Genomic DNA, 26,288 nt, shown 5'->3' on the forward strand with positions numbered 1-26,288 from the left:
CCATAAGATTTTACAGTGGAACACAGTTGCTGTGCCGCAGTCATGGAACAATGATTTGCTTCTGGCCACACTGCTGGCAATACTGAGAACTATAGGCATCAGGATTTCAAACTTTCATGGCAACTTATAGGCAGATGTCTTCTGGAAACTGTTTTATCTAAATGCAGTTGACCCTTCATGCTAAATATGGATATTATGAGAAAAGGTTAAAATTTTTTGTCTTCCTTACTTCCATTCCTAGCTTTATGTTCATCATTCATGCACGCAAAAGGCCAACATAATTTTGTCCTAAAAGCTCAGCAGGTCAAGGACAGTGTAAAACTTGTCAGTAAATCAGTCCCACTAGTGGTTTGCATTTCTTTTCCTGAATACATATAAATTATAAAATAAAGATGTGAAATATTTTCTTGTTTTGGGAGAAACAAAGTTTATTTAATTAAAAATGAAAAATGTTATTTTACTCGAACACAACCCACCCATAAATTGAACCAATTATACAGTATGTTCCTGATTTGAAATTAAATTAATAGTACAAGAACACCTCCTATGCATGCCTGGGAAGGCTTGTCTGCTTCAATATTAGTAAGTATAATAATCTAAATAACAAGATTAATTATCATAATTAATATTGAATAAACAAAAAAGGAATCATTTTTATGTATTTGAGACTATGTAATCTTAGAAAATACTGTGATATAATTTATTATTAAAACAATTACCAAATATAAAAATTATTGTTTAACTGGAGTTTTATTTCATGGTATATATGTATTACCAACAAAACCTTAATTATCTGATTTCTCTTTGACTTATGTAGGAGCAACTTTAGACCACATAAATTATGATTTTATTTATCAGAATAACCTGAAATCTCAGAAAGTTTATGCTCTATTGCCACCAGCAAAAGAAGGACGTGGACCTGTTAGAGCAGGTCCAGAGGAGGGCCACAAAGATGATCAAGGGTCTGGATCACCTCTCCTATTAAGAAAAACTGAGAGAACTGGGGTAGTTAAGCCTAAAGAAGAGAAGACTCTGGGGTGACCTCATTGTGGCCTTTCAGTACTTAAAAGGGACTTCTAAAAAATATGGAGAGCAATTCTTTCTCAATCAGATAACAACAGGATGAGGGGGAATGGTTTTAAACTAAAAGAGGGGAGATTTAGATTAGAGGTTAGGAGGAAATTTTTCACGCAGAGGGTGATGAGGCACTGGAACAGGTTACCAGAAAGGTTGTGGATGTCCATCCCTGGATGTGTTCAAGACCAGGTTGGATGAGGCCCTGAGAAACCTGATCTAGTGGGTGGCATCCCTGCCTATGGCAGGGTGGTTGGAACTAAATAATCTTTGAAGTCCCTTTCAACCCAAGCCATTCTATGATTCCATGATGATTCTATGCTTGTTTTGCCTTCCTTCCTTTTATTTTTACCATTTGCTGTGTTATATGAGAGATAGCTTGTATTGAATAAATGCAATAATAGCCCACATTCACTATAAGACACAGGAGAAAGAATCACAAACAATAATTACTTTTCAGGATTTATGTAATTGTGAAGGGAGAACCATCATAGAAAATCAGGAAATCAGCAAAGCACAGAAATCAGGATTCTGTGCTTTGTCAGAGCTGTGAATTAATTTCAAAATCTGTGCCCTGGGTTTTTTTGTTTGTTACCCTTTGACTGGAAGTGGAAAAGATTTAATTTTCCAAAATGTGTAGCTACTTCTAAGGAACTCTGAGTTAAATCAGTACAGAGGCAGATATAGAATGCAATAAATAATTATATATTTAGCAGTAAAGCAAGTGATGCAAGATTCCAAATTGATATACTTTAAATTGTTGGAAAAAGTCATCTGATATTTTATAATTGTCCATTTCTATATGGCTATGTGATAAATACAATAGTTGTGCATATGTTTTCACATGTAGAGATAGAATGTATGTAAACCCAACTTTGTTGTTTTCTTCACTTTTATTGACATTAATATATTAACTCTGATAAATGGTTAACATTTTTTTTTCTATAGAACAGACTGAAATATGTCATAATGAGAAAAAAAAAAAAAAGGGGGGGGGAGGGGGGGGGAAGTCCTTTCTCCATTGATTGCCTTAAAAATAAAACCGGTTCTATCATGTAGCTACGACCAGATCAGCAACAGATTTAGTGACTACTCATTGTGTAAATAAATTCAGGGTGAGTTTTGCCAGCAGCAGTCTTAGACTCTCTACTGTTGAAGATAATTTCCTTGTGCATGAATACAGGGATACAGAAAATAGGAATGCTGAAACACAAGTAATGTAAATAAATATACAAAAGACCAGGAACCATTCTGTAAAGCTAGGAAATATATATATATTCATATTTTCATATTTTCATATAAAAATATATAAAGATTTTGATTTATAAGTCTTTAGAAATGTTCTTTCATACTATCTTCCCATGTATGAACATTTGTCTTCCCATGACAGTTCAATATTAATAGCAGTGTTTGTATCTAAAATTCACAAAGACTGTACCTCAATTAAGCTTCTATGATATGGTCTTCAGAATAGATATATTCAAGTTATGAGAACTGTATATAAGAGTTAACCTAGTATGGTTTATTTCCTTACCAAGTTGGTCTTTCTAAAGGAAACAAAGTTCTCTGAGTGCAAGCACAACTAAAAAATCATATGTATCCCTAAATTCTTTCAATCATGCTGTTGTCTGTCATATTTTTAAGTTAATTGAATTATTTTTTTCCCTTTTATTTTATAGAAGAAAAAAGAATTGTGAGATACAAGATACACACTAATTAGTATTTATCAATGAAATCTTCTTACACTGTAATTTTTATAAGAGCAATGAGCCAAACATAGTGCTACAGAGGAACTTAGTAGAATAGAGATTTGCAAATAATTGTCAGTTAGCTTGACATGCTTCTTTCTCTCAGTATGATAAGCAGTGAGTGCCACCAGGATAGGTTTTGTTTTGTTTTGTTGTGTGTACTTTGTTTTGTTTGGTTTGGTTTCTGTGCTTGTTTTTGTTTGTTTGTTTTTTTTTTTTTTCCTTTAAAAACTAGATCTGTGAGAAAGGGGCAAAAGCCTCCAGTAGATCAAGCATTTTTTTCTTCTCTTTCTTTCTTTCTTTCTTTCTTTCTTTCTTTCTTTCTTTCTTTCTTTCTTTTTTTTTTCTTTTTTTCTTTTTCTCTTTCCTTTTCTTTCTTTCTTTTTCTTTCTTTCTTTCTTTTTCTTTCTTTCTTTCCTTTCTCTCTCTCTCTTTCTTTCTTTCTCCTTCCTTCCTTCCTTCCTTCCTTCCTTCCTTCCTTCCTTCCTTCCTTCCTTCCTTTTTTTTTTTTTTTTGTAAAACCACCGAAACACAGGAACTCTAAAAGTCACCATTCAGCTAATGATAATTAGTGACATTAAGAATGATAGGAAAAAAAAATTCAAGAAAAAAATTACCAGCTGAAGCTAATGAACAAATCTACTCATTTAGTATGTTTCTCTCACAGCTTAAGAAGTCTCTTGTTTATTCTTTTTCCTTAAGCCCCTGGCTTGTTTCAAATGTTTTCCAAATAATATTTCCAAATGGATTTTGATTGCTCTGCCCTTCTCACTCTAAACAAGTGGCCTGTGGTAGCATGCTTTTCTGGGAAACTTCAAAGTGCTCTGTATGTCAGAGTTTGAACCACTAACACATGTACTGAGGTAATCCCGTTCAAACATGAATGCATATGCATGGTTTATATTCCCAAACTTTGACATTTTTTCTGGTCTATCTGTATAGTCTTGTAGCCATATGATTTCCTAATGATATCAAATTTCTAACTCACATTGATCCTACTTCCTGCTACCCTTCATTTCATCCTTGGAGATCAGCATGCTCCTCTTAGAATACATTAGTCATTCATTACTAATGCTGTAAAAGTCCTGAAGTCCTAGAAGAGTCTTTTTACCTTTCTGTTCCCTCACTATTAATAGATAACTCCCAGCTGCTATTTCATTTTTCTTCTGTCATGAAAGTTGTAACTACATGATTAAAGTGGTATGCAGCTCTAAAACTACTATCAATTATACTAATTAAGGTCAAATAGAATGGAACAGCACTCTTTGTGGAAAACAATGTAGGCAATGTAAACGTCTATTAATTTAAGGGCATCATATGTACATATGACAGTTTCTACAGACCTTATTATTAATTATTTCTGGGCAGTTTCTTAAAATCACATTGATAAAACTATAATTTTGCTCTTTTTCTTCTAAGAATAAAAAATACTGATGGAGTCTTTTTTTTTTTTTTTTTTTTTTTTTTTTTTTTTAAACTGGGTAGATAAAAGTGAGCGCTTTTTATTAGAAAATCTATTTCCTTGAGTTTTGCTTGTGCTTAAAGGAAGTTCACTATGAATTTTTAACATTTGCCTTCCCTGCAGCTACATAGACTGCAAACCAAGAAAGACCTGATGTAACTAAGATGAACATGCTCTAGGTAGATGTAAAATCAAGCTTTACAATGGAAAATTAATATGTTCACTCTCAGCACCTGACCCTCTCAAGCTGTGTCTGAAAGACACAAAGCATACATTGATGCTTGTGGGAAAACAGCATATATGTTCTAAGATTTTTTTTTGAAGAAAATGTTCCATTTGTTTTCCTGTTTTCCAAATATATAAAATGTTTTCATTCTGAGTGAGAAAGAAGCTGAACTTTGACTCTAAGAGTCAAAAAAAAAAAACTTAAATGTTTCATATTACTTATTCAGAAAGTGTCAGCATCATCAGCATTTTTCACCTCTTTACTGAGAGACCCTATCTAAGCAGTAATATCTCTTCCCATGTGCATTCATCTCTGAGTAAACAGTCATCCTGCTTAACCAGCAGGGGACAGTATTTTTCATTTTAAAGGATCCTCAGAGCTGGAACTTTCCTGTGTTGGCATCAGCACCGAGCGCTCGGTCCTAACAGTGTATTTCTGTTTTCTCATGTGTTTGGAAATGGGGCTCCTGCAGGCAGCTGAAAAAAAAAAAATGTACTCATGTATTCCCAGAGAATATCATATTTTGATGAACATTTATTTGGATATTGAACCTTGGGCAGTTTCAGGTCCAAAGTATTGTTTCATAACACAAAGGAGGAAAATACCATGTGGGAATCCTTACTTTTCAAGCTTTTGAAGCATAATCATTAGTACATTATGAGTGTCTCTAACTAGTGCTTCAAGGTGTTGAATAATACATGCAGAAAAAGGAATGAGAGTGAGGGTTTTGAAAAAGCCGTTTGAGAGAAAAGGAATCATAGGCAATGTCAGTGACCCGTTATAACACATTGCAGGCAAAATGCTCTGTGGTTAAATTATTCAGACTAGATAGGTGTTGTAATTAAAGACAGATATTATACCTCCCTGATTAAACTATTTGAATAATAATAATAATAATAATAATAAAGAAACAATGAACAAGGCAATTTCATTAAAATATTTCTAATGATCTCAAAGTCTAAAACATTTTATCCATCTTTTATATTTCTTCTAAATGACCTCAAATTAATCTACAGGAACATACCGCTTGTAAGAGATGTTTTGGTAAGCAGTGAACACTTTTTTGATACAATCTTATCTAATGTGCTAAGATACAACTGAATTTAAATAAGTAGAGCTGCACCTGTTTAAATCTGCTGGAGATCTGGCCTTATGTAACTTGAAGATAATATCTGACAATTTGTTATTGATTATGTGTTCCTTATCACCCTGAGGCTCGGCTCGGTAAAATAATTGGAAATTTTTCCATTATTTCAGTATATTTAGGATTAGGCCCTTCATCTGCTAGGGCTTTTTTCTCATTTCTGTTTCCCAATATCCCAGTTCATCGTGTAGAATTTACTGTCCTACTCTAGTCAGGAGTCATCTAGGAAATATAGTCACAGAGTGATTTTAGGAAAAAATGTGATTTCAAAAATGCAAATCTTAATCACAGTTTAGATTTCTATCAAGCCAGCAATGACATTTCTTACATATCTTACAAACAGGAATCACGTGACAACTGACAAAATGATTGGCAGAGAGACCTTAGGGCTAGTGTTTCGCCAAAGGATCCAAATAGCATCTTAGGGGGACTGAAACATCAAGTATGCAAACATTTCCACCATCTCACTGAGTAAAGACTTAGAATGCACCAGCAGTTTTCAGTGTATCCTCAAATGACATTTTATTTCAAGTAAAAAATACAGTTTGTGTTAATAATTCTATGCTAAATTAATATATAAAAACAATAATTAAAAAAAAAATCAGTCTCATACAAGGATAATGCAAACATAGTGAAGATATTTATTTTTATTTTATTTTTAGAGAAATAATTTATATCATCTTTGTAAGTGTATACAAGTCAGATTGATTATTTATTTATTCATTCATTCATTCCTAGGAGTCTTCTATTGGACTTCCGTCTGACAACTGCATACAAGTAAACAGTGGAAACTATAATGGTAAAACTCATCTGTATGCACAGTGATAATATAAAGTCTATTTAAAGACTTCAGTTGGACTCAGGTGATTCATAGACTTTTTTCTTACCTATTACCACAGGTCTGAATTACAGCTACACTGCAAATTTGATTGTGCAAAGAGAGCATGTCAGGGGAAAGCTGTATAGATAGAGGCTCAGAGTGCATCTTAGTGGGGAAAAAAAAAAGGCAAAAACCAAATGAAATATTAAATGATTAAAAATCACAAAGAAATATGGGATGGGAAAGGGGCACTGAGGAGGAAGAAACGGTTTCCTAATGCACAAGGAAGCAAAAAACTTGTTTTAAATAATGTTTTTCTTAGCAGTTTACTGTTTTAGATCTTCACTGAAACCAAGGAACAATGGCAAGGAAATTGTAATAAAGAATTATTTTATTTAAATAATAATTATTTAAGGAGTCTGTTAATTTTATTGAAGGAGATGAATCTCCTGGGTTTACCAATTCAGGACAAAGAAAGCACAAAGAAATGTGAAGATTACTGTTTTAAGTTAAAGTAAGTTAACAAATGTTATACAGATTATTAATTTCAGAAAAAAAAAAGATAAAATGGGATTCAAACTTTATTAATTTTATCCAAAGCAGATGAAATGGAATATGCAGTTCATTAATTTCAATAAGGAAATGGAGAATAGGTAATATTTATTTAATTTTGCAATTTAAATTAAGGCAGAAAATAAAACAATGTCACTAATTATTATTAAAAGAAGCCAAAGCAAGGTTATAAGGCAGACTTTAAAATCCATTTGGGAATTTATTCAGGTTAAAGCAAGGTAAAGAGGAAAATGCAAGTAGTTTATGTCTTATTTTAGCACTACAGTGTAAAAAGGACTATAAAATATGGACTGGAAGTACATTTACATATGAAGTCAGCAGTCTATAAGAATACAGTAATCTATTCCCAGATTATTTCAAGCTTCTTCTCAATTGTGCTAATAAAGTAGGAATGAAGTGTATAGTCACTGTGGTATAACTAACCAAAGATGACATTTTCCTGAAGAGCAGAAAACGCATTACAACAAGTAAGGGACTATATACATATATTTTGTGTGTGTCTAAGAAAGAAATGCTTTAAACAAACAAGCAAAATAAATTATTTCACAAAATTAATTACAGGTAAGAGGAACACAAAAGAAATAAAATTAAATTACTGGATTATGGAATTCCATAGACCCAAATGAAGTCTTAAAAATTTACAACTGGAATGTGATATTGTACTATAGGTACTAAGATACAAAAAAAAATTTCTTGATATGACTTAAGTAATGTGATATGAATGACATGAAATGAGTAAAGTGGGAGAAATACCCCTGGCAAAGGTCTAGCATAGGATGCAACTCCTATTCTATTGCATAGGAATTTGTCACAGATTATTCTTCTGAAAGTACTGATTTTTAATTTCATGCAAAATGAACCAACAAACATTCTAGTCTAGATGTCCCAACATCTCCTTCAACAATATATATATATATATATATGAATTTGTTTCACAAAATCTAAAAACAGACTTATCACAATCTCAAACTTTCAACTTTTCAAGTTGAAAAGTAAACGCATTATGTAGGAGTCCCACCTCAGAAAGCCCATGTACTCCCACAATTCTGCCCTTGAAAATAACCATATACTTTTTTTTTTTTTTTTTTTCTTTTAATCTTCCTTGGTATATCTTAGGTAATATAGAGATAATAAATGTTTTTATTGATTAGCATTCTTTCTGTGCTTCATGTTGAAGATCTATACGCAATTTACACTGCCATTTGCTAGAATTACAATGACTGGGATTATTTAGTTTACAGTTTAGTCTTCGAGGATGTGTCACAAGTGGAAAGAAATAATACATATTCTTTACACAGGATTTTTTCAAAATGACTTTTAAGTTAGTTGTCATATAGGATAGTAGCACATAAAGTAACAGATCCAGACAGTATAAAAAAGCATGTTGATGTTCATCTCTTTCATTCCCTCTGCCAGTCGTCCAAATTAAACGTTTTATTCTGTTAACTGCATTTTCAAGAAATTAAAAAAAAAAAAAAATGCTGAAGTGTACTTTCCTAGTACAAGTCCTTACAGGGACTAGAGTTTACAGTCCCATTGTCTGTAAGAGCTGGGCTCCCTGGACTGTTTTTCTGACAGTGTAATGTAGGTGGTCCATATTTAAATTTCTTATTTTCAGAACAAGAGAAAAAGAAAGCTAGAAATAAGTTTTACGCTTACTTACTTAGTCAAGGTTCACCACATAATTGCATTGGGCCAAAGCCCAATTTGAGCTTAATCTGGCTGTTGCTGTTAAAAACAATAATATACATATATATATATATATATATATGTATATATATATATGTATATATATATATCTTTTCTTATAAATACATAAACAGGAAAAGGAGGACAAAGGAGAATCTCCATCCTTTATTGGATGTGGAGAGAAGCATAACAACAAGAGATGAGGAAAAGGCTGAGGTACTTAATGCCTTCTTTACCTCAGTTTTTAGCAGCAAGACTACTTGTTCTCCAGGTACTTAGCCCCCTGCATTGGTAGATAGGGGTGGGGAGCTGCATGAAGCCCTCATAATCCACAAGGAAATGGTTAGCAACCTGCTACTTCACTTAGAAGTATGCAAGTCTATGGGGCCAGATGTGATTCATCTGAGGATACTGAGGGAGCTCGTGGAAGTGCTCGCCAAGTCTCTTTCCATTATTTATTAGCAGTCCTAACTATGACAGGAGGTCCCAGTCGACTGGCAGCTAGCAAATGTGGTGTTCATCTACAAGAAGGGCTGGAAGGAGGATCTGGGAAACTACAGGCCTGTCAGTCTGACCTCAGTGCTGGTGAAGTTCATGGAGAAGATTCTCTTGAGTGCCATCATGCAGAATTTACAGGACAACCAGGCAATCAGGCCCAGTCAGCATGGGTTTCTCAAAGGCAGGTCCTGGTTGATGAACCTGATCTCCTTCTATGACAAGATGACATGCTCAGTGGACGAGGGAAATGCTGTGGATGTGGTCTACCTATACCTTCAGTAGCTTCAGTAAGGCTTTTTTCACCATTTCCCACAGCATTCTCCAGAAGAAGTTGGCTGCTCAAGGCTTGGATGGGTGTACATTTCATTGGATTAAAACTTGGCTGGGTGGATGGGCCCAAAGAATTGTGGTGAACAGAGTTCAACCGAGTTGGAGTCCAGTAACTAGTGGTGTCTCCCAGGGCTCAGCACTGGGGCCAGTTCTCTTCAATATCTTTATCAATGATCTGGATGAGGGGATCAAGTGCACCCTCAGTAAGTTTGCAGATGACACCAAGTTAGGCATGAGTGTTGATCTTCTCAAGGGTAGGAGGGCTCTACAGAGGGATCTGGGTAGGCTGGACCAATGGGTCGAGGCTAACTCTATGCAATTCAACAAGGCCAAGTGCTGGGTCCTGCACTTGGGGCACAACAACCCCATGCAATGCTACAGGCTGGGGTAAGAATGGTTGGAAAGCTACCTGGGGGAAAGGGACCTGCGGGTGTTGGTCAATAGCCAGCTGAATATGAGCCAGCAGTTTTCTCAGGTGGCCAAGAAGGCCAAGAGCATCCTGGCTTGTATCAGAAATAGTGTGGCCAGCAGGACCAGGGAAGAGATTGTCCCTCTACACTCATCTATGGTGAGGCTGCACCTCGAATATTGTGTTCAGTTTTGGTCCCCTCACTACAAGAAGGACATTGAGGTGCTGGAGTGTTTCCAGAGATGGGCAGCGAAGCTGCTGAAGGGTCTAGAGAACAAGTTTTATGGGGAGAAGCTGAGGGATATGGGGTTGTTTAGCTTGAAGAAAAGAAGGCTCAGGGAATACCTTACCGTACTTTACAATTGCCTTAAAGGAGTTTATAGTGAGGTGGGGATTGGGCTCTTCTCCCAAGCACCAAATGATAAGATGAGGGGCAATGGCCTCAAGTTGTGACAGGGGAGGTTTAGACTGGATATTAGGAGAAATTTATTTACTGAAAGGGTCGTGTGGTGTTGGAATAGGCTGCCCAGGGAAGTGGTTGAGTTACCATCCCTGGAGGTCTTCAAGAAACGTGTAGATTTGGAACTTAGTAGCATGGTTTAGTTGTGGACCTGTCAGTACTAGGTTTAAGGTTGGACTAGATGATCTCAGAGGTCTTTCCCAACATGAATGATTCTATGATTGTTTTATGCCATGTTTGGAATGGATGATGAGTGGAATACATATATTGAGTTTTATGTTGTAAAAGGAACAATATTTCTACAGATTTCTATAAGGATGGACTAAAGGAGTTAAGTACTTATTTTAACAAACAACATCTAAGAAACTAGTAATCCTGACTAACATTGAAAAGGTGCTACTAAACCTCAGAATACAACGAAGATTTAAACCAATTGCAAAAAGATTCATTGCCACTTCAGATGTGGGTCTAGGGTACAGGATGGTAGATAAGTTGTATGATCAGTAGAAACCTCTGGACCTGTATCAAATGGATTGAATAGCAAACATCAAATATAGGCACCTATATTTAAGTAGCTGAGTTTTTCCGTCTGGTTTGATCCTTAAAGAAATGAAGTACTATCTGTGATGCTTTGGATAACCTGCCTGGCCTGCAGACTTTGGACAAGAAGGGCGCAGATCTCCTGTAACTACTGTTTCTACCAGGCACTTCTCAGAAAGGATAAGCTACATTGACATTTAGAAGTTTCAGATACCCTTGTGATCTCAAATAATATTAAACAACTCTATTTAGACAACAGTAACTCTCCATAGATACCTAAATTGAACTTATTTCTAGGCTCCAGTGATTGCATTGATTAACTCTGCTTTGATTGTAAAGGGAGATAAGATCCTAGCTCACACACATACACACTTAAATTTGTGAGTGTTAATTTAAAACTGAATCCTGTATATAGCATAGCATTACCATTTTAAATCATCCAGACAGATTTAAGCCAAGACAGATTTAATCTACTAGGCTAATTGAAAATACACCACAAAATTCAGCTGACTCTTTATCTTGCGGAGAATGGTTCAACCAGCTTTAATTACTGCAACCATTCTAAAAAACAAAGATGTTATCATTTTAATAACCTATACTTAATAAAGTAATAGTGTTATTGGATATAGTGTTGTATATAGTCTTCTATATAGTTTTCAGTCTATGACAGTGCATATGTGCTTTACTGTATATTAATTCTAAAGAAGTTAACTCTTTAAGAGTACAAACAAATTGTATCTCAGTGTTGTAACATTCAAAATGTTACCTGTGATAGCAGAGAATTTTGTCCTCTGGAATTAATTTGATTAAACAATATTAAATTGCACTGGTAATATTTTTTGTTATTTTATTTATAACTTCCCCCTAACAGTATTTTATAACATAATAGATGTATCATGCCATTGTATTGGGTTTATGTGGCAAGGTTTTGGTAGCTGAGGACTGCAAGGGTTGCCTCTGTGACCAGAGCCCAGCTGCTGCTCCATGTTAGGTTTCTCAGCCATCTTCAAACAGCTTAAATTTTTCAGTCAGTTTCAGCCAGCTCCAAAGGGACCTGCTGCTGCCCAGACCTGATGAACAATAAAAGATGTTGTTTGCATGTCTGAGAGAGCAGATTTATAAACAAACAAACAAGCAAACAAACAAAAATCTGATGCACAACAACAGCTGGGAGAGTGAGGAGTGAGAAACAGCCCTGCAGACACCAAGGTCAGTGCAGAAGGAGGGCAGGAGGTGCTCCAGATGCTGGAGCAGAAGTTCCCCTGCGGTCTGGAGAGGCCCCTGGTGGAGAAGGCTGTCCCCCTGAAGCCCATGGGTCCCACGGCGGAGCAGATCTCCACACTGCAGCCCGTGGAGGAGCCCCCAGTAGAGCAGGTGGATGTGGCCTGGAGGAGGCTGCGGCCCATGGAGAGCCCCCACAGGAGCAGGCCCCAGGCTGGAGCCCACGCAGGAGCAGGGGATCTGGGGGGAGCTGCCACCTGTGAGGGACCTGTGTTGGAGAAGTTTGCCCCTGATGAATGGCTCCCATGATACAGACCCCCTACTGGAGCAGTTCTTGAAGAGCTGCTGCCTGTGGGAAACCCACATAGGATCCGTTCAGGAAGGATGGCATCCCATTGGAGGGATGCCACGCTGGAGCAGGGGCAGAGAGTGACCATGGAGGAGTGGCGGAGAAAAAGACTGACCGCAGCCCCCTTTCCCCATTCCCCTGTGCCTCTCAGGGGGAGGACACAGAACAGGGTGGATGGGACGACAGTGTTTTTAGCTTGTTTTGAGTTTCTCACTGCTCTAGCTTGTTAGTAATAAGTAATAAATTACAATAATCTCCCTATGCTGAGTGTGTTTTGCCTGTGACAATAATTTTTGAGAGATCTCCCTATTCTTAGCTCAACCCTTAAGCATTTTCCATTGTATTTTCTCCCCCTTTCCCTTTGAGGAGGGCGAGATAAGAATGGTTGTGGTGGAGCTGGGTTGCCTAGATGAGTAAAACCACCACAGTCATATAAGTTTAGTAATATGAGTATAAGAGTATATGACATTTGGGAATAAGTTTGATACCTCTGTGAATGAAGAAGGGTTGCACAGCTGTTTGGCCACTAATATGTCATGTGATACATTTATCATATAATGTATGTCCTTCACAAATTGGCATTGATATTGCATACTTTTAGCATCCCCTCTAAATTTTCATCTGTCACATACAATAGTGGAAAACTTAAGTTAAAAAGAAAGACGTTTGTATCATATCTTGTTGTAATCATGCAAAGTGTTCTCAAAGGTCAAGATTTCAAACACGGACTTCCAAAAATTCCTCTTTTCCAACTGAGTTGTAAAATTAACACAGTTCCTTTTACTGAAATAATGTCTAAAAATAATGTTCCAGTATGGTCAACTGTCTTACAGATCAAGGTGCACAAATTAGCATTTAGTATTGAAAAACTCATCTCCAGATGTTCTCACTCATTTTACCCCGTGATCCTCATTTTGGCCAAAAAATTTAGCATGGAAGTCATGGCTTCCATCAGTATTTTTGCTCTTTCTACTTGGACTAAAACATGTACAGACTGTGTTTTCGAAATAGAAAATTAAACAAAAAACTCTTTTTTTTTTTTTTTTTAATGTAGAATAAATTCTAATTCCTGTGTGAAGTGTTTATAAAACTTCTCTTATGTTTCTAGACACTGAATGACATTTTAACTTTCAAACTTTAAAGTCAGTAAAGCCATTTGTTTAGCCATTGTTTTACTGAGTCAGTAAAGTCATTTGTTAATCAAAATACCATTGACTAACAAAGAATTTCTAAAGCAATTACGAAAGCTAGGTGCTAAAGGGTTGATTTGCAGACATACAAAAAGACCATTTGCTCCTTGTTTGAGTCAGAAACTTTGTATGTTTGTATTCTTATTGTTTTTGCCTTCCACTGTTTTTCCTCTGGGATCCAATAATGAAAGTTCTCCAAAGCTTGTGTGCACCACATGATGGTCTGAATACCATCCAGCTCCAGAATTAGAACCCATAAAATGCTTTGGAGGTTTCAGTTATGGAAAAGTTGTAGTTATTCAAAGTGGAGATGCTTGTGAGCAGAGGTTTTGGCTGAAGTACTTCAGTAATGTTGTCATTAGAGAAGTAGAAGATATTTCCATATCTCAATTGACATGTGGTATTGCTCTTAACCATGTATATGGGACAGGCACTCCACTTCCTCTTTTTGGTAGGTCTGGGGCCCAATCTGCGTAGTTTCACCCTTTCCTGTAAGACTCCACAGCTAGCTTAGGAACCTCTGAATTTAGGCAGTAAAAACCTAAGTCTCACACATGCATAATTTAGAGCTGACATCACATGTGAAAAACGGAATTAGCCTCCTAAACTGCAGGGTTTTTTTTCTTTTTTTTGAAGTTCATCTTGAACTTAAACTTTATCTGAAAATTATCATCTTTGGTGTTGCAAATAGTTAATTTTTTTTTTGAATATTGCAAATTCTCAGTTCAGTCTCGTGGCATTTAAAAAAAATGCTTATTTTTAAAAAGTGTGTTAAAATACACCCTCATATGGTAGACCAGAATATAACAGTAAATTTGTACATTGTAGGAAAGCCTGAACCAGAATTGTGCCCACCCCCACATTTTCCCAGAAAACTTGAAACTGTTTTCCCCCAATACATTTTTTCACAGCTTATTTTATGGAATGGAAAAGTACTTTCTTGAAATTTATGTATTTTAACATTCTCTGATGAAAAGTGAGCACTTCTGTTATAAAATTTTTACAAGACCAGTGGTATGCTCTTGTGGTGTGGCTAAATAAGCAAATCACTGTGAGATTGTAATCTGTAGTGAATCATCTACTCTGAGAGAACCAACTTGAGTTCATGCCCATGTCATGCAGTGGACGGCTTTCTCTATCTTCACAGAAGTCTAAACTACATCAAATTACCTTTATCCTTCTATCACATCTCCTTTCTTTTTAAACCCTTTGTTTCTGCTTCTCTTCTGCTACACGTCTCAATTTAGCCAATACTGATATGACCTAGGATACCAATCATTCTCTAATTCTTGTGCATTTCACATCCCAGGATTGTGCTTTTCATTATGTAAAATGCTGCGAGAACAGGTATGAGCCCCTAAGCCACGAATAACTGCCTTGCTGACACATTAACAAGTTACTGTCCATCAGCTGGTCCAGGAAACCACTCACATATGGACTCCTGCCACACTATTTAAGAAGCGCTCTCTTTCTCTCTCTCTCTCTCTCTCTCTCTCTGAGTTAAGTCTCGTCAATCTATCTTGTATTTGTTACAGCCTACAACTCCTGTCTACTGATTTATAATGGTGTGTGTGAAGGGTCTTGGACAATGGTAAATAAAAATAAAAATAGTAATTCAGAGTTGCATACCCTTCTCTAAGGGATCAAAAATTGCACTCCAGAAGTGGCATCAAAGACTACACAGAGACAGATTTACTTTAAATAGCCATCCCACAAAAAAAAAAAAAAAATATATATATATATATTTCCATGATAAATTATGAATTGTTGCATCAAAATTTCATTTTACTTTACTGGGTTTCATTGTCAAAGAAAAGGTTTTCACATTTTATATATCTTTGCCCGAAATCTGAGAATCTTTTTAACCACTTAAACTGAGAATAATTGAAAAAAATTAAACTCCCTGACAAAAGCTGGTGCCTGTTGCTTATGTTTCTTTGTATTTTATTAATTTTACAAAGCACAAACAAACATTAGTTCTTCAGTACATGGGATTAATCCCTACATGTTATCTTCTCAATGTCTTTTACATTAGAAATATATATATCTTTTAGATTTTAATAAGTTAAATGAATATTTTTAATAACATAAAGGAACATTCTTGAGTAGTTTAGGTGTTAAACTAAAAATATAATTATATCTAGAAGAAACTTAAGTGTTTATGTTTAGGCATATAAATATTTCCTATACTATCAGTAGAACATTATGTACTCTTAAAATTAAACTTTATAAAGGCTGTGCTGGTTTGAAAGGCCTAGAGATTGTAGAAGTTGAAAACATACACATGTGAAAGGAGATTTCATTTGAAACTCTAAAAGTAGTTTTTGTGCTGTTAAAAATTCTTCATTTGATCTGTCAAAATGTCAGCAAAATTTGGCAAATTTTACCTTAACATTGTAGGTAATTAATGCTTTGAGATCATTTGGAATTACTTGCTTTTTCTTTCTTCATGAGGTAGAAAAGCGTATCTGCTATAAAATGAAAAAAATTAAACTGTTATGACTTTCAAGTTGAATATTGCAAAAGCTAGTGACCGTGCAAACAGAGCTGCCATCTTGTGGATAAAAACATACTAGGAGCAGGTGGCTCATATTGCTAGAATGCAAAAGAAAATTAAATACTTGTAATAGTTATCAACTCTACCTGACTTGGCACTCAGTTCTAAAATAGGATTCTGAAAGCCACACTTTTCAGCATGCACATTCATTCTCTAAAACTTCTTATCACCTGAATGAGTTCTAATTCCCCCCCAAATCTTTAGACCTAGCCATTCCAATATTAATAATGTATAGGGTAAACAAGACTGAAAAGCCACTTGTGTTTTTAAATTACTGTCTGGTGCAGAACTACATTTTATAATATAAATAATTGGTTTAACCATTAAATTGATGTGACAGAAATAATTGTGAAGCAATTAAATGTGGTAATGATTTTAACTCTTGGGAAATATGTACTAATAAGCCCGACTTTCATTTCGTTTGAGAACTACAATATCCCTTTTTGATAGATTCTTCAGCATTATTTACACCTCAACTAATGGTATCACAGAATCACAGAATCACTGAATCACAGAATCGTCTAGGTTGGAAGAGACCTCCAAGACCACCTAGTCCAACCTCTGACCTAACACTAACAAGTCCTCCACTAAACCATATCACTAAGGGCTACATCTAAACGTCTCTTAAAGACCTCCAGGGATGGTGACTCAACCACTTCCCTGGGCAGCCCATTCCAATGCCTAACAACCCTTTCAGTAAAGAAGTTCTTCATAATATCCAACCTAAACCTCCCCTGGTGCAACTTTAGCCCATTCCCCCTCGTTCTGTCACCAGGCACGTGGGAGAATAGACCAACCCCTACCTATGTTATAGGAAGAAATGATACATTTTTTTACTGAAAATCATTGGTCACTTCTCTTTCATTCTCTTGTTCTGCCTTTTTCTTTTTTAATGTGATTTGTATTGGAAATTAAGATGCCAAAAATATTGCCAGTGACAGTACATCCATTATCTGTGCCAGTCATAAGAGTTAACAAGTTAGTCTATTTAGAAAACAATTCATGGTGTAATGATAGGAATATATGAATTTTGCATTCCTGTATTTAACACACATTCATGCACATTTTAACCTTCCCTTGATCTTTTGTAACCTGTTTAATATGTGTATTTCATTTAAATTATTTTTCATTGAAATAAAAGGTTTTATTTATTTATTTTTGTTCTGTTTGTTTGCTTGCTTCCTTTTTGTTTGTTGAATTGGTTTGTTACGACTACATATGGAAAAAATATGATTTAAAACCTATCATATTTTTACTGTTTGTAATATCAATAATACTAATGTTAAACTGGTAATAACAAGTGTGTTACAGCAAGTTAAAGTGTGAAAAACAGCGTGACTTGGTTAGGATCATGAAACTGCTCTGTTCTCCGCAGCTGTTATCTTTCCTCATCCAGCATCTCCATAGTCATCAGTGCTGTTAAGAGATGGCTGATAGTTTTTGTTCTGAAGACTAAGAGGATATATAAAGTCATAATTTATCAGTACTCTTCATGTCATCCACTTTAAACACATTATCTCTTACCTTTTTTTTTTTTACTGCAGAACATAGACTTTTTTTCTCCTTTTTTTTTTTTTTTTCCTAAAGAATATATTTCAAAATTTACTGGCCATCTACTAAGAAGTGTTCTCCACTAAAATGCTAAACGAGCATTTGCACTATGCATTCTACGATACTTTTGTACTATAAGTGGCTGCTTAGTTCACAAAACATAAGCTCTGTATTATCACCATAGATAACATATTTTATGTACACTGAAGACTTTGTAAGAATATGGCACTCTACCATTTAAGACTATATACCAGGCCACCTGTAAGTAATACACTCTAGTAAGGAATAAAGTATAGTCTATGTAAGAATAAAAAATATGTAGAAGTTTAATTTGTCATGGCAAGATTAACTAGATACTGAAATTGGTGTATTTTTTTTCCATCCAAATCAGCTCACGTAATCAGATTTTGTCCACAATGTGTCTGTTTGGTTTGGGCCATTTACACCACAAAATTTTCAGGGGATTCTAACTTGCACATCTTAGCATATTTTATCTCATGGATAATTATTTTACTCGTGACTCATACCTTTTTAGCAATTACTATGTCTTACCTTCACCATTAATCATACAAAAGCAAAGCTGGCATTCCCATTGTCCATATTCATATTTTCTGATCTGTAATTCAGTTTTATGTCACTTTGCATAGCAATGAATCCTTTTTAATATATACATTTCCATCTAAACTCCTATGTTTTGTGAGCAGAAATAAATGAACAGTCTTTCATTTTGGCCTAAAGTATGTTTTGACTAATAGGTTAGCCTCCAGATCCCCACACAGAACTGCTGTTTATTAAGTTCCCAGAATTTAATCTTCTGAGTCTCTATAACTCTGTGAAAGAACCACAAGGCCATGGCAGAGCTGTTTATCAAGTTTATTTTAGAAATTTTATGCTTCACATTTTACATATTAAGCTAAAACCATGTCTGATTACATTTTGTTCTCCTGATTGTTTGGCTTGGTTTGGTTGGTTCTTTATTTTTATTTATTTATTTATTTTCACAAGAGAACAAACTGAGTAGAATGAATACGAGCAGTGGCTGAGGGAGCTGGGATTGTTCAGCCTGGAGAAGAGGAGGCTCAGGGGCGACCTTATCTCTCTCTATAGGTACCTTAAAGGAGGCTGTAGCGAGGTAGGGGTTGGTCTATTCTCCCATGTGCCTGGTGACAGGACAAGGGGGAATGGGCTAAAGTTGCGCCAGGGGAGGTTTAGGTTGGATATTATGAAGAACTTCTTTACTGAAAGGGTTGTTAGGCATTGGAATGGGCTGCCCAGGGAAGTGGTTGAGTCACCATCCCTGGAGGTCTTTAAGAGACGTTTAGATGTAGCCCTTAGTGATATGGTTTAGTGGAGGACTTGTTAGTGTTAGGTCAGAGGTTGGACTAGGTGATCTTGGAGGTCTCTTCCAACCTAGACGATTCTGTGATTCAGTGATTCTGTGATTCTGTGAATATATGTATATATTATGAGAGATATCAGACCATAAATAAACTAATATGAAATGTAGTTTACTATAAATAAATACTGAATCAGATTCCTATCCATTGAAATGGACAATTAGTTTCCATAGAAGAAAAAAATAAAGTTGATGTAGATTAAAAGATATAAATGCAACAAGTGCTAGATAAGATTCTTTCATTTTTCCATAGAGCAACAGGATTTTCTGTCACTTAAAGCTGAGAGATAAAAATATACTATTTTAAAGTTCATTTGATATTGGATATTGCTAGCAACATAGCAAAAATATTTAGTGCCACTATATTTAGGACATCATATATTTGGTAGCATGTTTATGCCTCATTTACCAGAGAATGTCTGGGTTGCTACTTAACATTGAAAGAATAAGTGCACATCTACATTTGTGCATTTCTTTACTTCTGTTGTTAGTTTTAAATACTTACAAAGACACAATAATGCACCTGGTAACAGTGTGATGTTCTTGAATTTACACCTTTTTTCAGTGTGCATCTTTATTATATCTCATGTCTTAAGAGGTGGCAATGTAACGTCATTAAAAAAGTGAGTTCTCCAGGTGCTGCGTGTTAACCTTTCCTTTAATACCTCTTCTGTACAATATTTTATGATTACTGTCATTTAGTAAACAGATTATGAAAATGCAGTTCCCTGGGGGTCTAGTTTAATAATTTAGGTAAATTAGTTTTTAGATGTTTTTTTTTTTTTTTAATTGCTGTCTTCAATGACTAAGTAACAAGCACCTGCCACCCCTGCCCCCCAGAGTGGGGACTCTTTGCACAATCTCCTCCCCATGAAAGAATAAAATTAAAATAAAAAAAAAAATAAATTAAAATAAATTAAAATAAAATAAAAACCTCTCGAGCGTATACATATAATGGTTAGAGAAACACGTTGCAATTCGTGGCTGGCAGTTTAGGGTTAAGGTATGATTCCAGGTGAGAGAAGCCAATGAGAGGACGCTCGGTTGATGTGTCTGACATCATCCTGCACGGGAGCACCCAGCCCGGCCGGGGCAGCTCCCAGCCTCGGCACCAGTGCCGCCGTGATGGATGCTTACAGCTCTTCATCGAGAGCCAATTATCTCGCTTTTGTGTGAGGCCCAAGCATCGCTCACGCCGCCGGCTCGCACACGGCACGGCCGGATCGAGCTGAACCAGTTGTTTTCCCTGTGTCTGGTAAGAGTCTGGTCTATTTTACCTTCTCTTTTGGAATAAAGGAGATGTGCCTAATCTGTAAAGGGAAGTGCTTTCATAGTTAGAGGCTTACAAGGCTATAATATGTAAAGAGAAGCTTTTATTGACAGAAGGGAGATGCTTTAAAAAGGAATGTTTTAAAGGAAAAGCAAGTCTGTATCTGGCAAACTCTACAGTATGGAAATAAATAGCTTGGGTGTTTATGCTGCACTTCATGTTAACTAAAGAGGATTAGGCTGACAAGATCATTGCTCAGACCGATAATTTAATGCCTGTATTTTTTCCTTTCTTTTAATACCTGTGTTTTTACTTTGAAATCTAGCTTTTGTTGATGAACAAAGAAATGGAGGGATTTAAAGAGAGAGATTTTTATGTAATATCAACTTTAAAAAATATTGTGGAATACTTTTGCAGAAATTAGTCCAAAATCACGAAGAGTAATACCAAGATGTCCAAGTTTCAGGTACTAGAATAAGTTATAGTTACTTTGTTCTGCCAATTTCTATAATTTAAAGTAATAAAATACCGAGCCAATTATTAAAAGTGTTCAATGTACAATATGCCTATACCAACCTCACAGCATAGTTTTCTTTGTTTGTATGCTTTTCACTTTATAATCTGTAGTAAGCATTAAAATAAATGTCTCACTTTGTAGTTGTATGAAAATATATATAGAGGTTGAAGAAGTGATTATATCCTTCACATTGTTAACAGCTCTGTGGTTTGCACAGAGAAAGGGGAGGAATTCTGTCTGTGCAACTTCCTAATTTTGCAGTAGAATTTAAAGCTTCTACACTGATGTGGATTTAAGAGATTAGAATTGACAATGACATTGACAAATCAGATGCAATAAAGGATTTAATTGACTGAAGGAGTTCAGGGGTTACTGTGTGAAGAATCCAATAACCAGTTTAACTAGTCAAGTAGTGTACCTAAGAGGAGATAATAAATAGCAGACTCTAGCAGACTCTAGTTAATTTAAAAGCCTAATAGCTTTTTTTTGTGTGTGTGTGTGTGTGTGTGTGATTAGAACTCACTAAATACCTAGGCCACATAATAACTCGCTGTATTTATTTTAGTAATCCACGATTGTATGATACAAAGTTTTAAATAATGAGATATGTAATGAGTCTTATAAATGCTGGTAAAATTGAGATATATTGTCATTCAGTCAAGCTATGATTAGGTTTTCTGTAATCAGTATCAGAAGAATAAGTTATTTTCAGCTCAAACACCACTTAAGACAGTACGGTTTCTCAGCCCTGTTATACTTTTGCACTTTCTATTACTATAGGTTTGTTCTTGCAGCTCTTAATATTTATTGTTGTTAATTTAGCTCTGCAAATTAATGTGCCTAAACTATCCCAAGCTTCTCTTAAATGCCCTAGCTATATTATGGATGGAGTTAGAATAACACGCATTTGTTAAGGTGAGACCTTCATAATGGTCTGTTGCCTTTCCACTAAAAAAAGCCAGATATTCCAGGTCAAAGGTGGGCTCACCATGGACTCCAAGGAGAGGAGTATTTTGCATTTTACTACCTTACCCTTCTTTCTTAGGTAATTATCAAAGTTAACTAATAATTATTGTATGCCAGCCTTGCAGGCATACTTTTCAATTAATTGTTTTTGAGTTAAAAAGTAAATGTATTTGAACCTCTGCTATCTACACATTGCATAAGTCCAAGCAGTTTTTCCATGCGTTATTGCTAGGCTTCATGTCAGAGCTTACAGTATTTTTATTCCTGCTTGGTTTAGCCAAAGCCCACATATGAACAGGTTATCTGTAATTTCTGCCAAAATACGAGGTGATGAATAAAATGTAGATTTAATGCTGATTTGCTAGATACTCACAATGTTCTGATCCAAAGCATTCAAAAACTGCTTTTAATATATTAGTCCTTTTAAGTATTAATGTACATTGCCTTATCAGATATTAATAATAGACCTATGCCAGCCAAGGATACTTAATGATATGATAATCCAAGCAGAGAGCAAACAAATCATATGGGAAATGAAGCATTCTAATTTAGTTTAATCTTTCAAATGGAAAACAAAAAATCCTTTTCTAGAAGACCATTTTATAGGAAAAAATATTGGTATATTTTTTGCTTACTTTGTCAGAAACTAAGTTTACGTTAATAAAAAAAAAAAAAAATATGGAAAACCACAGTCCTCAGGTGAAAAAAAAATAGTGTTGAAAACTCTGGTTTATCTTCAGAATAATAAAGATAATTATGATAATGCTGGCATATGAACTGCACAGTAGATTGGCCATTAGTCTGGGAAAGAGTCCTCCCTGTCCTGTTCTTGAATGACAGATTATGTCCACAAGGCATGCTTTATGAAGTCTATATTATATCAGTATCCCACCCTATTACAGGAAGAATTCACATTAGGATCCTTGATCTTAAAAACAGGTCATTTTGTTTGTCTGATTTTCTATGAATGAGTCAACTCATACATTTTCACAATGGCATCAGGTAACAAACATTACAATGAAGATTTGAGTCATTCCTCCTACACAAGATACTCACATCTCTTGTCAGATCATTTTGAGTGATATGATAAAATGGGATTTTTTTATAAATAAATTTATAAATTCTCAATGAAAATATATATGTCAGGTAAGCATAAGTATGCTAATTACAGTGATTGGTATAAAAGTATCTGTATCACCAGTAGTAAAAACACGAAATAAAAGAAATTATTGTTCCTCTGCAACAGGCTAACAAAAGTTATCCCTAGAAAGTTCAAAGATTCTAGAGATTCAAAGATTCTAGATTCAAAGAGGATTCTAATGGTATATTTTCAGTTGTATCCAGTTTGTGACAAGTGCAGGAAAGAGAGTTCATTCATACTCCAAGCCTTGGTCCAGTTGTTTTTTTTGTTTGTTTGTTTGTTTGTTTATCTAGGATAGACTACATGCAGGGTTCTATGTGAACTCCTATATTATAAAAACAGCCATAATACCATGGGCTGCAGTCAGTCTCCTTGTCCATCCTAAGAACTCTGAGGTTTGCTATATATAAAGGTGCTAGAGAAGGGGGATCAAGAGATTATTCTGTGCCTCTATCCTTTGTCTGCTTTTATTTAATTACCCAAACAAACAAACAAACAAGCAATAAATGGATAGATAGGTTTTACTTCAGAATTATGAAGATTTTTTTTCTTATTTTCTTATTTTGTTTTCTTGTTTTAATTTTATTTTTCCTTGTTGTTTATCTGACAGTGAAGTCAAAGAGAACAAAGATTACAAAGAGTATTTCTACTGTGGGAAATCTGCATCTATCCCTCCAAGTAACTGTATTCCTTTGAAAAGATGTCAAGATATGTAGAGATATGAACAGCGTGGACCTTGGATGCCCTCCAATAGGTCATCTGTCTGTGATTAGAGGACCAATAAGGTAGACCACGCATCTGTCACACAGTACAGACTGAAAACATTTTGTTTTCTATTTTGTTTCCTATTTTGTTTTGAATCTCACATGAAGTCCAATGGAAGCCCTAATACACAAAGATTGCACTACAAGAAGATCATGAGCAAAGATTTACAACCCAGATTTTAAGGGGGTTTTGCAAGCTCACTTTTGATCTTTGCCTCCATATAACATGAGACCCTTTTGTTTCTATAATTGTATATTTACAGCATAAGAATGTGGCATGGTCAGTGCATAGAGTCATTTCTACATGGCTTAGTAAGGGTGATGTGCATCTTAACTAATATCAGTCAGCAAGGTTCTTCTTATAATTATGGAGAGAAAGAAGAATCTTCAAATAATGATTCGTCATCCTTAAGACAATTACTTCAGATAGATGGGCTAAATCACACTCTGGAGGGGCCAAATGTGCTCCATGGACAACTTTCCTGAAAACTTTAGATTATATGTCTAACTTCCAGACTTTTAAATAAGATCTAATTGAGATCTTTAAGATTTCTGAGTAGGAATGAATTTCACCAGTAATATAAACAAACAAACAAATAATCTTACCCATCATTTGCTTTGCATTGGAGTCACAGTTCTTAGAAAGTCTCAGGATTTCCTCTCTGCAGCAGCAAGGGAGTTGACCAGAGCGCTTGGCCCAAGACTTTGAGGTTTCACAGATATTTGCTAAAAGTCAGATAATGTAAATGTTTAGGAAGCATAGTTTTACAGCTGGCAATGAGGGGAAGCATGCTCTATCTTTTTCATTCAGTCAAGCATTACTCCCTGTACTTAAAACTCCTCTTATTGCTATTCCTGGACATTTGTTTGGAGACTCTACCTATTGTTCATATACACCTCATATTTTCAAAGTATTACAGTGCAGCTAAATTTAATTGGATTTTTCTTTTTAAAAGACAACACTTTTTTTTTTCTTTCCTTCAAGTCTCTACACTAATATTAGGAAATCCTCAGACATTCCAACTATTAATTATGGACAAAAAAAAGTGTCCCTTGCCTGGTCTCATTCTTTGACAACAGCATCAGGTGTCTGGTATCTGTAATTTCAGGACAAATGGTCAGTGTCTATCCATCTTCTAAGTAACTGTAAATTGCTATTTTTAAACAGGAATATTGGGCAATCAGCCTGTCCTTCCAGTTGTCAGTCCATGCTTCTGGATCAGCTTTCTGCAGCAGTTCTTAAGCAATCTTAATATGAATTGTATGATAGTTTAGTCTGCCACTCTGTGTAAAACAGCCCATAGAATTTCATCCAGCAAATCAGGCCAATGGTTTTGTTTGAATACTTTATTCCACTTTAAAAATGTATACACAAAAGCTATTAAGAATGTATCAAACATAGTTCTTATAAATGCAGGCTGGAAATTACTGGATGCAATGCACAGATATATTGCCTATTAGCTATCAGAATCAGTCACTCCATAAACTTCAGATTTGGGATCTGGGCTTTCTGAGAATGTTACCTAGCTGAGAAGTGAATTCTTATAGGTAAAGACAAGTGGATAAAGAGAATGTGGATGTATATTTCCAAAAGAGTGAAATTATAATATAATATGTAAATGCTTCTCTCCCACCCATTCCTCAGTTTACAAATGTAACAATTAAATAAAATGTTGTGGTCAAATTTCCAATGAGTAAGAAGATTTACTACCTGCTGAATGAAACATAATCTAAATAATCTGATGCAATCTATCATAGAATAATATCACATTATCACTCACAAATGGGAAGTATGGCTTTCACAGTTGCCAAGCTGTACTTAGCCACATCTGATGGTCTCCATTAATTTTTAACAATAGTCCTGTCACCAGATCAGTGAGCTGTAGAAAATACCGTGGAGATGTCACATTCCTTGATGATTGCAGTTAATGCTGCTGCCCCTTTGAATCAGCATGAAATGTAGACAGTTTTATGACTGAATCTGCAATCTGGGATTTGATCGTGCTATTTATAGCATTGCTAATGGTCTGTAGCACTGACAAGGGGTGTGTTGAAGTCATTCTCTCAGTTACCCTTGTTTTCATTTGTAAAGGCAGAGCAGACATCTGGATCCTACATATCAGTAACTAGACAGAAAATAACAGTACAAAGAAGTCATGACTTTCAGTGGTGAGATATTTTAATGTTAGATTTTTGGATGTGTGTACATGCATGTATTTGTTTTTAACAATATTGTTCTTTTAGAGAAATGGGGGCAAATTATTTTGATTTGGTTTCTAAAATGTCAGATGCAGTCACATGGCAAAACAAAAGAAAGCTTAGTGATATCTCAACAAAGTAAAGCTGAAGTGAAGAAGCATCAATGCATGGGTTTTAAATAGTAGAATTCATGT

General features: G+C 35.3%; 1 long non-coding RNA gene across 1 annotated transcript in view; it reads left to right on the forward strand.

Annotated features, from left to right (window-relative positions):
* LOC121070684 overlaps positions 1-26,067 on the forward strand; it is a 272,824-nt gene extending 246,757 nt beyond the window's left edge. The window contains exon 4 of the long non-coding RNA XR_005820170.1: positions 23,742-26,067. This is a non-coding gene — a long non-coding RNA (uncharacterized LOC121070684). The remainder of the gene's footprint in view (positions 1-23,741) is intronic.
* The last annotated feature ends 221 nt before the right edge of the window (positions 26,068-26,288 follow it).

Source organism: Cygnus olor, chromosome 1 (assembly GCF_009769625.2).
Source record: "Cygnus olor isolate bCygOlo1 chromosome 1, bCygOlo1.pri.v2, whole genome shotgun sequence".
NCBI classification, from domain to species: Eukaryota; Metazoa; Chordata; class Aves; order Anseriformes; family Anatidae; genus Cygnus; species Cygnus olor.